General features: G+C 45.0%; 1 pseudogene across 1 annotated transcript; it reads left to right on the forward strand.

Annotated features, from left to right (window-relative positions):
* Window positions 1-15572: 15572 nt before the first annotated feature.
* LOC143561228 (uncharacterized) lies at window positions 15573-17401 on the forward strand (annotated as a pseudogene). Its single transcript, XR_013140269.1, has 4 exons — window positions 15573-15896; window positions 15951-16314; window positions 16418-16542; window positions 17384-17401. The product of XR_013140269.1 is annotated as an uncharacterized LOC143561228 (transcript).

Here is a 17401-nt window from a genome sequence, read left to right on the forward strand (position 1 = left end):
TGGTGTTCGGTTTTTATTCTGGTTTTGATTAGTACGAGTTGTTTGTAAAGGGGAAGTTGAAGTGTTAAGTGTTCACTTACCTTAGCAAATTCGGTACCGATTTGGTAACGTTGGTATCAAATCGGTATAAAAGTTTTGAATTTCGGGATCAGTACTGGAACCAATACCGGTATTTTCTGATTTTTTTTACCTTCAATACCGGTACCGAACCGAGGATTTCGGTACCAGTACCAAAATTTTGCAATTTTTAGGACCGGAACCGGTCGATGCCCGTACTCGAGTATTTGGTTAGAGAGAAATATACCAAAATCTTGACTAAAGGTTCTTTGGTGAGAGAGAATTATACAAAAAGTGATTGTTGTGGGCTTAAGCAAATTAATATGGACTTGTGACATCTTATCTCAGAAACGTTTACTTAAGTATTTGGCATAATTTCAAACACTATTAAAAAAGATTTGTGAAAGGACCTTTGGTTGTCATCTCAAGTTATTATAAAGTTCGTAAAGTTCAGAAACAACCCCCATCTTTTGATGGTAATTTAACATTTATACGTAAAAACCAAACTGGAAAGTAGTAAAAAGTGATAGGGTCGCCAAAAGCACGGGCCTTAAACAAATGAGGGCTTTATGGTGCATATTAAACATTTGTAGGGTATAAAACCGAATTAATTGAAAAAACCAAATTGAAGATTTAACCGACCGTTGATTTCTTTTTTATCTTTTGAATAAGCGATTTTTCAGTTCGATTTTGGTTACTCATTTTTTAATAGCCGAAAATAACCGAACCGAGCCAAACTTATTAACCAATACTTTTATCTCTAACAATCATCTTCTTCTAATAATATCATGTTCCAATACTTCAAAATGATATTTATCCAACTTTCGTTTTGAATCTTGATATTGGATATTTTATTTAATTAGTAACTGAAGAAACACTAAGTGACCCGGTGCAGATTATAGATAATCTGGGGGTTAAGTAATGTTTCCCACGAGAATGAGGTCCAACAGAGACAGTTGTTCTTCAGGGGACCTGCAAAACAAATACCGTAAGCTCGTCACTGAGAAGGGGGGGGGGGTTCCTCCTTGTGACCACCCTCCGGCGTGAGAATCAGACTAGATTGCTCTGAATATAAGTGTATATTAAGAGATTGCTAGATAACAGGATAGCAGATGATCTTACCATTCCAAGATGTTGGAGTATTTATAGCCGAAGGTAGGTTTCCTAGAAGGTACAGCCGGCTGAATAGTATTCCTGTTCTACAACAGTGGACTATGCACAGGCCATACTGGTTGGTGGGTAGGTTACGGCCAACAGTAACAAAGTCGGCTGCACTATTCCACCAACTGTAGATCATGCACGTCCCACCTACTGTGGATTGTACGCAGGCCATGCTGGTTGGTGAATAGGTTACGGCCAACAGTAACACTATTCCACCAACTGTAGGCTGCGCATGCCCCACAGTAAGGGTTGGTGAGTAGGCAGCGGTTAATAGTGACAAACAGTACTAGAGGGTGCTCCTCCTCGCACTGTTGTCGGTGAGCTGTCACCCTGTGATTGGCTCATGGGCTGTTCTGGTCAGATCGTCTGTCCTATCCATACCTTGGTAGGTATAGTACAAAAGATCTTTCAGAATCATACAGACTGGCTCATTTAGGCGGGATTGTTCCCGCCTTGCTCATTCCTTCATGTGACTACCGAAGTAGCTAGTGTCTTGTGCGTGTAGCCCTGCTGTCTGCGGGTAGCCTTCCCTGATGGCTTGTATCCGCAACTGCGGGAACAGGCGGGGTACTTCACCATTGGGAGGCTTTCCCTGCGTGTACAGCTTGCGTACTGCGCGTAAGGTTCTCTGAGCATGGTGGGTCCTGCGGGAGCAGATGGCCTTTGCGCAGACGTCCCTGTTCAAGGTGAGTCCTGCGGGACCAACTGGGCTCTGCTGGGACCTACCTCTTCAAGTCCCCCCAGTCCAATGTTCTTCTCATGAATGTTTAATAAAGTGAGGTGAACATTTGGACTTTAAGCAAGGGGTTTTGAAAAGGGGTTTTTAGTTTTAAGGTTCTCCGTGGGGATTCTTCCCGCGGGTTTCCTAATGTCACTTGCAAAAATTCCCGATTTTTTTGCTTGATCTTTGGGTATGATGCGGGTAGGTATGTAACCTTCTCGCAAGTCAGGAGCGTTGAGTCTCACTTGTATATATTCTCCATGGGGTTCTGGTGGTTTTCAACATAGTGATCAATTATGTTAAGATCACCAATTCCATCACGGAGTTTCAAACAATATAATTCTCGACGTTCCCGTTATGCGGGGATGTTATTCCTCTATCCGCAAGCATTGCTCAAAAGATCCTTCTTGGTTTCAATTCTCTGCGGGGCGCAAGGTATGTGAAGGGTTTTACCTTAACACTACCCGCGCTCGTCTTATGGTTACTTTACTTCCAAGGTACTGGGGTCCATTCCCTGCGGGTGCTAGGTATATGAAGGCTTTTGCCTTAACACTGTACCCGCACCTGTCTTATAGTTACTTGGTTGCCCAGGTATTCTTGACTTCAATTCCCTGCGGGTGCTAGGTATGTGAAGGGTTTTGCCTTAACACTGTACCCGCACCCGGCTTATGGTTACTTGTTTGCCAAGGTAAGGGGTATTTTCCCGCTTATTTTTTTGAATCTTTTTGAATTTTTTGAAATTCGAAGGGTTGGTGGAAAGATAAGAACAGTCCAAACCTCTGAAACGTCGTGCGACGGTTTCTTCTAACTGTGTCAGGACGTGCAGGAAGTTATGGTGACGTGACAGTACATGGTCATTCCAGACGCTTTTTCAGGCGCGTGGGCGCGATTTTTCGGGCGCGTGGCCGCAAAATTACTGGCACGCGTCCTTTTGACAGCTGTTGCCAGCTTGCTTTTTGCCACGCGTCATAGTTTCATTGCACCTTCGATTTCTCTCTCCTCCGCATTAAATTCACCGCATTAATTGCGATTAGTATATAAGGGGGGTGGAGGATCCTTTCCAATTCACACTTTCACATTTTCTCTTCATCTTTACAGCGATTTCCGGTGAATACTCTATTCAGTCGAGCATTCCCTTGAAATCGTTTTCTTCTTCCTTCTGCAAGATGTCTTCACATGATTTCGAGTCTACGACCGATGATAGGAGTACTGCTGGCGAGTGCCAGTGTGCTCTGCCCGGCGATCAGTACCGGTATGTTGTTAGGAAGTTCATGCTCGATCCTCTCGAGCCTGAGTTTCCTGAACCCCATCAGACCGTGTACGATGCCCCCAGAGGCAAGATCGGGGTTTATGCAGCATTCTTTGTCTATGGGAATCTTAGGTTCCCATTGACAAAGTTTGTTTACCGTGTCCTTGAGAGGCACGGTGTTCATTTGACCGAGCTGCACCCTATGGCGGTCGCCAAGATTCGCCACTTCGAGTGGGTGTGCCGGATTTTGGGCATCGAGCCCCATGTGGACCGCCTGATGACCTTCTATACTTGGAGGTGCATCCAGGGGTGGTACACCCTGACAACCCGTATTAAGGGTTTAAAGATTTGTGCGACCGAGCGTAGTCTCCGATCGTGGAAGCGGGAGTTCTTCTACATATCCGCCCGCGCCGTCCCCCTTGCCATGAAGTTTAAAAATGGCCAAGCAATTCCGAGCCTTCACGCCCCCAACTACCAGGAGGCGGAATGGTTCTCGAAGATATCCCTGGTCCAATCTCCGGTTTACCGGTTTGCGGAGTCCGGGATGGTGATGTTGGGGATGAGCCGGGTGTGGAAGAAGGCGTCTCAGGTTCCCATCCTTCTCGAATACGGTTTGAACTCTATTCCTTATGGTATGTCTTGTCTTTTTTACTGATACGAGTTTGTCTTCTAACTGTTTCTTTTCTTTCAGAGGGGAACGATTTGGAGTCGCTCCTGTACCCGCGGGAAGCTGACGGTCCCGCGCGGATGGGTACTCGCGCTCTAGACGAGGGCGAGTTGCCCATCCTGGAACGAACGGCGGATCGGTTTGTGGAGGTCTATCCGCTGGGCCACGAGATCCTGAGCCACCGGCGGCCAGGTAAGGCGATATTCTACCCTCAATCCCTCAATGCTGTACCCGCTGCCGGAATTCATGACATCCCTTCTTCTGAGGAATCCGCAGATGGTCCTTCGCTGGTGCGGAAGAGGAAAGCTGCCGGCGGAAAGGGGAAGGAGAAGGTGGCCTCCACAGCCGATCCAGTGCTCCTATCTGACACTGAGTCAGATAGTGAAGAGGTGGCGGGGAACCCCGGTGGTGAGAAGACCACTGCTCCGGAGGCTACGACTGTTGCCTCCGGAGAACCAACGACGACGACGGTGACCGGCATCAAGAGACCGGCTCCATCGGGCTCGTCCCCGCCCGTCCGTACGTTCAGGCTCAAGAAAACCCGTAAGTACAAACGTCCTTTGTAGATTTATCACTATAAATTTATTGAAACTTATCTTCTTGTGCAGGCGTGGATGTTGACGCATTCCAGGGTGGAGCGCAGGGGAGTACCTCTCCGCCAATGACGGTAGGCTCGGTCAGCCTACCTGAGGCGTCGACCCAGGCGCCTGCGCCTGCATCCGCTGGTCCAGTTGCTCACTCCTTTGAGCCGACTGTTCCAGCCGAGATGACGTCACCGCCGGCCGTGAGTGCGATTTTTACAGCATCCTTCAAGGAGCCGGCGGTTACTGTTGCTGCTGCCTCCACGGCGGCGACCGCGGCGGATACCATGCCTCCGCCATCTACTGCGGCGGAAACCGTGCCGCCTCCGCCATCGGCCTCGACGGCCGAACCTTCAGGTACGCGCGAGGCTTCTCGCCAATCTTTGTTACCTTCCCATCTGCCTGACCTTTTGGATGGATTTCCCTTAGGTTCAGGTGATGGGTTCGGTGGCTATCGGCCTGTGATCGACCCTACAGGTGCATAGGGTTCTTTTGGCCTTTATACATTTTTTTTTTTTTTTTTTTATTATTTTTTTTTTATCATCTTTTCCTAACTGCTTTGTTTCTTTTGCAGTGTCGAATTCCAATGAAGTGTATGTTCCGAGATGGAACATTCGCCGAGGAACAACCCTTCGCACACCTGTGGAGTGCGTGGACTGGGCTCGCCACGCTGCTCCCCATGGTGCGTTGGGGGAAGCCATGGTTAGCTACCAGGAGGGTAGGCTAACCAACGAGCTTCGGGTTCTCCTGGCCCGGATGCAGCCACGCGTCGAGCTGCTTTGTCGTGAAAACGACAAGTTGAAAGCAGCTCGCGTTAAAGAAGTATCTCAGGCGCGTGCTCTCCGGGAGGAGAACCAAAAACTAACCGCAGTGGCTGCGGAGAAGGATAAGGCCTTCAAGGCCCTCGAGGTTGAGGTTCAAGCGCGACTCGAGGCCCGCTCCAAGGCTGCCCAAGCTGTTAACGAACAGCTTCGGCTAGCTAAGGAGACTGCGAGGAACGCGACCGAGAGGGCCACTAAGGCTGAAGCTGTTGCTGAGCCTCTCCGCCTGGAGAATGAAGAACTTAAAGCCAAATTAGAGGCTCTTCAACAGGCTCATGATGCCTTGGCTATGGAGGATGCAAAGAAGCTTCAAGAGATCTTGGACCAGAGGGGCGTGCTTGCGCACACCGAGCGGAAGCTTAAGGGCGTTGAAGAGGCCGCTGCAAAGGATGTGCTTCTTGCCAATCTTAATAAGAGCGAAGCCGAACGCGCCTGCACCCAAGCTCAAGCCGCCCTTCAAGAAGCTCTGGTTGCCAAGGAATGGCTTCTTCGAGAAGCATTGCCTCAGGTATTTTAGCTTTGTCTTCACGCTTTCCTTTGCGACAGAAGTTTCTTACAATTGTACATTTTCTTTGTAGGTTGTGCATCGGGTCTTTTCAGAGACATCTTACGACGATGCTATGAGCGCAGCCCTCAACGCTTCTCATGAGGATGGGGAGCGGACCGGCTTCCTGCTTGGTCTAGGGTTTGCTGAGAAAGGCGTCCCGCCTTCCAACTTCCCTTTGTATAATGCGGATACTGAAACTATTTACGACCAAGCAGTGAACCAGTATGCTGCCTTCCAGCATCCTGTGGTGGAGAAGGTGAATGAAATTGCTGCTGCTGATGATGGGCTTGCTGTCCTTAGAGCTTTCCTTGAACCGTCACCCTCTGCTGATGGTGCGGGTCCAAGTGGAAGTGGTCCTGAAGCATGATCCAGAAGATCCCTTTCCACCACTAGCGTAGATATTTGCTTTTGTATTTCTTTAGTATGCGGGTATATACCCAGCAATGTTTGTAATATTCGAGTTTCGATGGAATAAAGAATGTGTTTGTCCTTTTCTTTGTTTATTTTACGCATGTTTACACTTAGCAATTTCTTTAGTACTTAGATAAGTTAACTTTTTGACGTGGTAAATTATAAGTTTATTTTGCTTCCTCTTTCATGATTGTGCGGGTAGGACCGTCACTTGCACTTAGTAGGATGGCTAAACTTACATTTATCCTGCGTGGAAGTTTACCTCATCTTTTCCTTTGAAATTTTCTAAGTGTTCAGAATAAGTTAACCTTTGAACGTGGTAGATGATAGGTTGAAGTTTTGCTTCTTTGTTCGTGATTGTGCGGGTAAGACCGTCACTTGCACTTACAAGGATGGCTAAACTTTACTTACATCTGACCTGCGTGTAGGTTTTTCTTAGAACTTTTTAACATTTTTAGCGTTGTGTTTATGCGGGTTTTGCCGCCTTCCACACGCAACTACTTACTTCTTCACACATTGATGCGGTGAATACCGGCACATGGGAAGTTCATAAGTTAAAGGTAAGGCTATCAACACATTGTGAAAGGAGAATCATTTCCATTAGAAGTGGCTCTTAGGCCTTTTCTTTACAAGTTTGGAATTGATCTACATATAACATTTGCGTAATTGAGCTCCATTCCATGTTCTTTGGATGGGAGTGCCATCGAGCCTTTCGAGCCGGTATGCGCCCTTTCCCAGAACTTGTTTGATAACGTATGGCCCTTCCCAGACCGGGGCCAGCTTTCCTGGGCGTTATTGGTTCGAAGCCTCGTTGTTACGCAGTATGTAGTCTCCTTCATTGAAGTTGCAGAGTTTTACCCGCGTGTTGTAGTACTTTTGCATTTGTCATTTGTAATTCTCTTCACGCACTGCGGCTAAGTCTCTGCGTTCCTCGGTTAGCATAAGGTCTAACCGTCTTTCCGCATCATTGTCTTCTGGCTGGATTAAGACCCTTGGTGAGGGTAAACCAATTTCGACTGGGACCATGGCTTCAGTGCCATAAGTGAGACTGAACGGGGTTTCTCCCGTACTGGCCTTCTTCAGCGTTCTGTTTGCCCAAAGGACGTGCGGAAGCTCATCCACCCAGCCGGATCTGTGTTTCAAGAGTCTTTTCTTTATGCCTTCGACGATGCTTTTATTTGCTCTTTCCACCTCACCATTACCTTGCGGGTGTGCCACTGAGGTAAAGGTGTGGGTGATTTGAAGTTCTTTCAGCCACTGCTGTAGCTTCTTGTCAGCAAAGTTGGTGCCATTATCGCTCACCAAATTCTGGGGAATGCCAGTGATCATCGCTACACCCTCAGCTGTTGGCCATCCCATCATGCCGTGGACTGAAGATACCACGGCGTTGAATCTTGCCATCCCGTCTCTTCCGAATAGGATGTCGTACGTGTGGTGTGGCTTTCTCATCACGACAAAATCCACGTCTTCTGTGCGTGAATGATTCCCATCGGTAAGAGTAACGGGGAAAGATAGGATACCCAGGGGGGTTTCTGTACTGCCGTCAAACCCTTCCATTGAAGCGTAGACCGTTTCCAAGCGTTCTTTGTCTTCATCATCCAGCTTGTCAAAGAACTGCCTGTACATCACTGTCGACGAAGCGCCGTTGTCAGCTAGGGTGCGGGAAGTGATGTAATGCCCCAGCTGGCTTTTGATGACGATGGGGCCTTCTTTGCTGGGGCCTCCTGGCAATCGCGGGAAGCGCACCTCACCTTCCTTCCACGCGCATGGTTCTGTCACTCGTCTTTTTCTTCCTCTGACCTTGCCATGAACCATGTTGATGCTGATGTCGACCGGCTTTCGTCCGTTACCTCTGTACCAGTTGTCATTCCTTCCTCCCTTCTTGATTGATGCCACGAGATGTGCAAGTCTTCCATCCTTGACAAATGTCTCAACAATATCCTTCAGGGTTGTGCACTCTTCAGTACCATGACCCTTTGTCCCGTGGAAATCACAGGATTTGCTTTGATCCGCATTAGGTTTCTGCCGGATCAATGGGGCTTTTGGCCATGGCAATTTTTCCGTGGCAAATATCTCCGTGACGCTCTTGGTGAGTGGCGTCCACCGGTGTTTTCGGTTTGAAGGGTGTGTGTTGTCCCTTCCGCCAACAAGAGGGCGAGAGCTGGATGAGGTGTCAAAGTTTACCCTTGACTGCCAAATACCTAGCCGCCTCTTTTTGTTCTGCCGGGCGATCCTAACGTTGTTCTCCCTTGTCCTCTGCGTGTAGAGGTGTGTACTCTGGGGAAGATCTCTTCCCAGCTGCTTCTCCGTCTCGGCAAAGCGCTTGGCTGCCGTCATGATGGCATCCCATGTGGATGGCATGCCGTCCTTACCCGTCAATGTGCGGATAAGTTCTGGGTACTCGGCGCCCTGGATGAATGCGGCGCGAACAAGATCTTCACTTATGTTGCCCAGGCTCAGCTTCTTGGAGTTGAAGCGGGTGATGAAGTCTAGTAAAGATTCATCCTCCTCTCTAACGCAGTTGAGGATCGTCCACTGCTCTTCAGTATACTTCCTCTGCTGGCTGAAGTGTTGGCTGAACTTGTTCTGAAAGTCCGCCCAGTCATATATGTGGTGGACCGGTAAACGATCGAACCATGCCCTGGCTGCTCCGACCAGAGTCATCTGGAACATGTAACACCACGTGGGTTCCGTCCAGTTACTGACGGTAGCCCCCGCAATGAACCTGTTCAAATGGTCGTCTGGGTCGGATAGACCATCATAAGTGCCAATGTTGGACATTTGTTTGGCACTTCTCGGGGCGATTGCTTCCGCAATATCCCTTGCAAATTTTGACTTTCCAGCATTCGTAGCAGTTGGTCTAAAGGTTTTGGAGAAGTCACGCGGGTTTCTCTCCGCATTTGTCGGTTTAAAGGCTTCCCCAAAATTCCTTTTTGGCTGGGAGTCCGTTTCCTTACGCTTCCCTTTCGCCTTATGGCGAGGGTTTGCGTCGGTATCGGACTCCTCCCTCTCGTCATCTGAGTACTCGCCCTCGCTGTTCATAATGAGGTGTTGGCGAGTACTGCCGAATTCGTCAGCCTGTTGAACCGAACGCAAGCGTTCGTCCAATTCAGCTTGGAACTCTTTCTGACGTGCTTCGGCCCACGCCTTCACTTGATCTAGTGTTTGGCGAGGGACCCTCGTTCGTTTTTCCAGCTGGGTATCGGTGAACCCCAGTGGAATATTTACTGCACTTGCCCCGGCTTGGGTAGTCGGGGTAGTGTTCGTAAGGACTGTATAACCGCCGGTGTTCCCCCCAGTTGCTGGGGTTGTTACCGGGGTTTCTTGGTCGGTTACTGGCCTTTGGACCGGAGTAACGTTAACCATTTCTTCAGAAAATTTGAAAAAAACTAAATTAGTTCTAGCTTTTATGCACGGATGGCGCCAATGAAGAAACACTAAGTGACCCGGTGCAGATTATAGATAATCTGGGGGTTAAGTAATGTTTCCCACAAGAATGAGGTCCAACAGAGACAGTTGTTCTTCAGGGGACCTGCAAAACAAATACCGTAAGCTCGTCACTGAGAAGGGGGGGGTTCCTCCTTGTGACCACCCTCCGGTGTGAGAATCAGACTAGATTGCTCTGAATATAAGTGTATATTAAGAGATTGCTAGATAACAGGATAGCAGATGATCTTACCATTCCAAGATGTTGGAGTATTTATAGCCGAAGGTAGGTTTCCTAGAAGGTACAACCGGCTGAATAGTATTCCTGTTCTACCAACAGTGGACTATGCACAGGCCATACTGGTTGGTGGGTAGGTTACGGCCAACAGTAACAAAGTCGGCTGCACTATTCCACCAACTGTAGATCATGCACGTCCCACCTACTGTGGATTGTACGCAGGCCATGCTGGTTGGTGAATAGGTTACGGCCAACAGTAACACTATTCCACCAACTGTAGGCTGCGCATGCCCCACAGTAAGGGTTGGTGAGTAGGCAGCGGCTAATAGTGACAAACAGTACTAGAGGGTGCTCCTCCTCGCACTGTTGTCGGTGAGCTGTCACCCTGTGATTGGCTCATGGGCTGTTCTGGTCAGATCGTCTGTCCTATCCATACCTTGGTAGGTATAGTACAAAAATCTTTCAGAATCATACAGACTGGCTCATTTAGGCGGGATTGTTCCCGCCTTGCTCATTCCTTCATGTGACTACTGAAGTAGCTAGTGTCTTGTGCGTGTAGCCCTGCTGTCTGCGGGTAGCCTTCCCTGATGGCTTGTATCCGCAACTGCGGGAACAGGCGGGGTACTTCACCATTGGGAGGCTTTCCCTGCGTGTACAGCTTGCGTACTGCGCGTAAGGTTCTCTGAGCATGGTGGGTCCTGCGGGAGCAGATGGCCTTTGCGCAGACGTCCCTGTTCAAGGTGAGTCCTGCGGGACCAACTGGGCTCTGCTGGGACCAACTATGTTGAAAACCACCAGAACCCCATGGGACTTGAAGAGGTAGGTCCCAGCAGAGCCCAGTTGGTCCCGCATGACTCACCTTGAACAGGGACGTCTGCGCAAAGGCCATCTGCTCCCGCAGGACCCACCATGCTCAGAGAACCTTACGCGCAGTACGCAAGCTGTACACGCTGGGAAAGCCTCCCAATGGTGAAGTACCCCGCCTGTTCCCGCAGTTGCGGATACAAGCCATCAGGGAAGGCTACCCGCAGACAACAGGGCTACACGCACAAGACACTAGCTACTTCAGTAGTCACATGAAGGAATGAGCAAGGCGGGAACAATCCCGCCTAAATGAGCCAGTCTGTATGATTCTGAAAGATCTTTTGTACTATACCTACCAAGGTATGGATAGGACAGACGATCTGACCAGAACAGCCCATGAGCCAATCACAGGGTGACAGCTCACCGACAACAGTGCGAGGAGGAGCACCCTCTAGTACTGTTTGTCACTATTAGCCGCTGCCTACTCACCAACCCTTACTGTGGGGCATGCGCAGCCTACAGTTGGTGGAATAGTGTTACTGTTGGCCGTAACCTATTCACCAACCAGCATGGCCTGCGTACAATCCACAGTAGGTGGGACGTGCATGATCTACAGTTGGTGGAATAGTGCAGCCGACTTTGTTACTGTTGGCCGTAACCTACCCACCAACCAGTATGGCCTGTGCATAGTCCACTGTTGGTAGAACAGGAATACTATTCAGCCGGCTGTACCTTCTAGGAAACCTACCTTCGGCTATAAATACTCCAACATCTTGGAATGGTAAGATCATCTGCTATCCTGTTATCTAGCAATCTCTTAATATACACTTATATTCAGAGCAATCTAGTCTGATTCTCACGCCGGAGGGTGGTCACAAGGAGGAACCCCCCCTTCTCAGTGACGAGCTTACGGTGTTTGTTTTGCAGGTCCCCTGAAGAACAACTGTCTCTGTTGGACCTCATTCTCGTGGGAAACATTACTTAACCCCCAGATTATCTATAATCTGCACCGGGTCATTTAGTGTTTCTTCAGTAACATATACTAATTCGTTTTGACAATGCCCTTAAATTGAATTCATTCTTTTATACATTGACTTTGACAGTGAGATATTCACCTGTTAAAACTTAAAACCGAGTTCATAACTAATCCTTTATGTATATATTTCGAAACTAACGTGTGTATGTTCATAGTTTTGATTTTAGTACAATCCATGATCAACAAAAATTGAGTCCATATTAACCGAACCAAACCGAATGAACACATTAACCGAAACCAAACAATTACAAGTGTTCAGTTATGGTTTCGGTTATAAGCTCGATTTTTAGGACTTTGATGTGCGTAAAACTGTTTATTTGCATTTAATCTTGATTTTTTCTACATATTTTATGAAGCTTTGGTGACAGGATGATGACTATTGTTAACTTTTTTAATTTGGATTATATCATACAATGTATGAATGCATACTGCCTGTTTCTTCATGTTACTCACTAATTAAGTTGTTATATATAGTTTTGTTTTTTATTTCTCTGCATTAGGGCCAATTACTTTGGATTTTAATTCACTAGTCATCTTCTTAAATTGCAGCTGTGCTATTATCTGAAAGTTGCAATTAAGTCCTTTTCGGCATGACAGATGATACAATGCTTGTTTTGATACATGCGATCGGGCTTAAGTTCACAGTGTATTGTTAAAACGAAAATCTTTTCGTTTAAACGGTTTTGCACACACTAGGACTATAATATAAATATTTTAGTTGTTATAATGCATATATCACTTGTATATGACCCCCCGATGTGTCCGGGTCATAATCAGTATCATTCGGTTAATCGTTTACTCGATACTAAATAACCGTTAACTGTGTACTCGCTACGTAATAAATAAGGTATACCTCATTTTGTCACGAATGTCACATTATGTGTGAAATTGCTGGAACAGTAGCTTTGTTACTAGGTTAGGTGCTTAGGTCTATATATTATTATTTAGAGAAAAGATCTAATACAATAATAGTTTATCGTACAATAGGTATGCGAATCCCCTTTTTGCACAAAATCGATCCATGAAATCACATCCCAACATCTCGGAATCGTCAATACATATCCAATTAATCATTGGTTCACCGAAAAAAACAGTTTTGGATCGTTAATTGATCAATTTTTTACTTTTGTTCACGAAAACCGTTTTTGAGCGTTTTTTAGTGTTTTAGGTTTTGACTGAGCTTTTTTAGGTTTTGGCTGAGCGTTTTTAGGTTTTGCCTTTGTTTTTTGCCTTTGAGCGCCTTGCGTACCTATCGTACGTTAAGGCATTATTGTACAATATCTCGACCCTAATTATTTATGCTTGTAGTGATATAATATGATAAGTGTGCACAAAATTTTGCTTGAGTGATATCTTTATGATGTGTAGGTGAAAGCTGAAAGAAAGGTTTAAGGAGCTGGATGTAGTGTTTTGTTGACTATATTATGTTGCTTAAAAGTTATAGCGCAAGTAGTCCTTTATTTGTCACATACACCATTCTTTTATTACATGCTTTATTTCGTGTCATGATATGGCTTTTTACTGGTTTTTTTTCAATAAATTTAATTATTCATGTAACTGAAACCTGGGGGTATGTATCTAGGAATCACCATGCATTTTTTTTTCGAACGGTAACTTTCATTAAAAAGGCACAACTAGCAAGTTGCTAGAGGCTAAACCAAGAAAGTACAACTTAAAAAGAAAAATTACACCAATCATTCCAAGACAAAGATTTGAAAGACGATCTTTTTTTTATCCAAAGATATGCCAAGGACTTGATGTTCTCTATTACTTTTAAGAGGTTAAACGAGCTCCTTGAAAAAATGGCATCGTTCCTCGCCTTCCAAATACACCAACAAGCCGTAACAATGATGCCTAGGAGAACCTTTTTCTTTTTGTAACACAACAGGGTCGTGGTGTGAAGATTGAGAAGGTCCCTAATAGAGTGAGCATAGATTGGAGGTGTCTGACACCAAGAGCTAATAGCATTCCAAACTGCCATTGCCAGGGGGCACGAAGTAAAAAGATGGCAGGAGGTCTCAACACCTTCACCACACAAATCACAGCCAATCGAACCAACATGTATGTTTCTGAAAGAAAGGGCCTCTTTAGTAGCCAGTCTATCCATTGCTGCCTTCCACATGAAAATATTTAATTTCTTTGGCACCCAATTGTTCCAAGGTAACGCAAACGAGCCAGAATGACCATAGACTTTAAACAAGGTTGTCTTCATGGAAGCCACCGTGAACGTGCCCGAAGGGTCCCCAAGCCAAACCCAATTGTCTTTAACATCTGAAAGCTCTGCCTTAAAAGATTGTTCAAATCTGTGAATTCAGCCGTTTCAATAACATTTAAGTTTCGTTTTTTCCACTTCCAAAACCACGGTTGGTTTTGCCCGTTAAAATATTCCGCAACCATCCTGTTCTTGTGACGTTCTATAGAAAACAGATTCGGGAACTGGAGTTTGAGCGGTTGTGGCGCGACCCAACAATCAAACCAAAACCGTATATTTTTCCCGTCTCCAATTTTATCTGTGATAAGATTGGATAGATTGATGTTAGAGGAAACAAGGTAATTTTCCAGCTTTGCAATGGTGTTCCACACTCCAGGGAGACATTTGGAATGTGGCAAAACAGGCCAAGTTCGATTTGTTCCATGTATCGACAAAATAATTTTTTTCCAAAACGCATTTTGCTCGGTTTTAAACCTCCACCACCATTTCATAAGGAGGGCGGTATTTACATCCCGTAAAGGCGTGAGTCCCAAACCGCCCGCTTCGATCGGAGTCATAATTTTTCCCCATCTGACCCAACAAATTTTATTGTTCTCCGCATCACCCCCCCCCCCCAAAAAAAAAAAAAAACTTCCTGCTTTTAGCCTCCAATTTGTCTAATATTAACCGGGGCCTTATAAAGCGAGAAAAAGTATGTCGGCAGGGTCTCCATAACCGACTTCAACAACGTTAGGCGACCCCCGACCGACAAAGTAGAGGACTTCCATCTAGAAAGCCTGGTATTGAACGTATCCAAAATATAATCCCAATTTGAGATTCGGTTCATATTAGCTCCCACCATGAGACCGAGATATTTGAACGGCATTGAGGCAGGAGAACAACCAATAGAGTTGGCTGCGTCTGTAATATCCTGACGATCGACTTTTATACCAAATAAATTAGACTTGTTGAAATTGATTTTGAGCCCCGAGACCAAATAAAAACACCTTAACAAACGGCTCAAGTTCAGCACGTTATATTGAGACCACTTGCCAATAATAAGGGCGTCATCTGCGTAGAACAAATGGGATAGCAACGGCCCGTTGTTGGGAGTTTGAATACCATGAAAAATACCTTTTTCGCTGGCACACGATATCATACATGACAAAGCTTCCATTGCGATTATAAACAGAATCGGCGACCCGTTGACCAACATCGACGACCGAGCCGAAGATAGGATACCCCTAACCCACCTGCGCCATTTGTCGGGAAAGTTCATTTGGGATAGGATCGAATCCAGGAAGTCCCAACTAAGTTGATCAAAAGCTTTCTCAAAGTCAATCTTGAAAATAAATGCTTTTTCTTTCTTCTTTTTTAGCCATGAACACACTTCATTAATAATCACCATGCATGGTCTGACTGACGATTTTTTTGTTCATTTTTTTTAATTTGTTTAATCTCTAGATTCTAGCATCAAAAATTTGTAATAAATTATAACTGTGGTCAGCATAACGCTCCTGCTTATGGATTATGTTCTACTCGGATACAAGAATCTTTAAAACCTGTACTGTATTGAGTCCTATAAACTCTCATTCTAGTTGTTAGATTACTGATTTGATCTTGATGGCATGCGTGTTTATCAGGGAGTGATAGTTTTTCACAATTGAAAGATGGCTAATAGAGAAGATTTAGACATTGATTACGATGACGATGTCAGTCATCTTTACAAAGAATACACTGGCCCTCTAAGAACTAATACAACTGGTGCACCCGTACCCGACACCTCAATGACAAATAAAAGGTCTCATGCTGGTTCAGATGAAGAAGAGGAAGCCCTGGACCCAAATGCTGTTCCCGCCGATTTTACTAGCCGGGATGCTAAGGTTTGGGAGGCAAAGTCTAAAGCTACAGAGAGGAATTGGAAAACAAAGAAAAGAAGAAGAAATGATATGTAAAATATGTAGAGAATCTGGTCACTTTACTCAGGTATGAAACTATGACTTGGGTTATTGTGTCTTTAATTTCGGTTAATTATCACAGGGTTGTCCATCAACTCTTGGAGCTAATCGCAAATCTCAAGATTTCTTCGAAAGGGTTCCTGCAAGAGAATCTCAAGTTAAAGCACTCTTTCCTAAAAGAGTTATAAGCAAAATTGAAAAAGATACCGGGTGCAAAATTAAAGTTGAGGAAAAATTTATAATTGTTAGTGGAAAAGATAGGCTGATCTTAGCCAAAGGCGTAGATGCTGTTCACAAAATTAAAAATGAAGGTGACATAAAAGTTGGTTCCAGTTTAAATATTATTAGATCCCGGTCACCAAATGGCAGAAGTCCGGTTAGCTCACGTTATAACCCGATGTTTATGCGTGAAGATTTGCAGAAGTTACCAAGAGGGTCCCCACGAGGTAGGGACTGCATGCTTGTAGTTTAAGAAATGTCTCGTGTTATAGAATAATGTTGTTTCTTGCTGTGCTTTGCAGCAAGAGGTAAGTTGTTATGCTCAAGAATAATGTGATTATGTTACCTTCCCAAAAACATTAGAGGAATTGCATTTGGAATATAACAGAGATGCAATGGAGATGACAAAAATTCGAGATATGGAAGAAGATGAGGAAAACAACAGACATCGCGAGGTAAATATAATTTAACTCATGTGTGTGCGCGCATATATATTTGTAATAATTTCATAGGTATTTTTTGTGAAAACTAGTCTTGTTAACAAACCGATACGAAAGGGGCATGCTCTTATTCGTTTGTTCAGTATTGACTGAACAAACGATCAGATTTGAACAATTAAACGAACGGGTTTTTTTTGTTCAGTTGTCCGTGTTCGTGTAATTACAAACAATCTGAATATGAAAATGTTGCTGGGAATCCTAATGATGGTGGCAATATGCCAGTGGATGTAAGAATAAGGTATCCGGATGTCGAAAATTACCCTTCTTCAAGATCACATGAAGGTTATGGTGACTTTCAAAGTCAAAGGCATGAAGACTATGGGAAGGCATATAATAGATATTAAATCATGTGTATCAGCATCGGTGAGTTGACTTAATCTTCAAATTTTATAAGCGTGTGTGCCGATTTGCATTGACATGACTAAACCATTGGTCCCATGGCACAGAGGCCTGCTTGCTATACCCTGAAAAAACAAGCTCTATAGTCAAGGATAAAGGACCAGATGGAGTTTGGGCGCGATAGGAGATAACTGAGCGCGCTTAAAAGGTAAGTATAGCAATTATTCTGTGGCTTTTTTATGCGTAACTAGGTGCTAAAAGTATGTTCTGTTTGCTTGGGGATAAATGTTGTAGCAACTTATTATGAATATAAGATTTGAAATTTTATAATTCGACTTATTATGAACCTAGAAACCGAATTCTGGTTTTCCTTTTCAAATTGTTCAACTTGTATATAAAATGCTCAACTTTGTTTTGATTTTGATCTTAAAATATGATTATCATTTTACTAATATAGCTTTCGTCATTGTTTTAA

This window comes from Bidens hawaiensis, unplaced genomic scaffold, assembly GCF_021521415.1.
Source record: "Bidens hawaiensis isolate Kalapana, Puna unplaced genomic scaffold, B.hawaiensis_p1.1 tig00020643_1, whole genome shotgun sequence".
Classification (NCBI taxonomy): Eukaryota; Viridiplantae; Streptophyta; class Magnoliopsida; order Asterales; family Asteraceae; genus Bidens; species Bidens hawaiensis.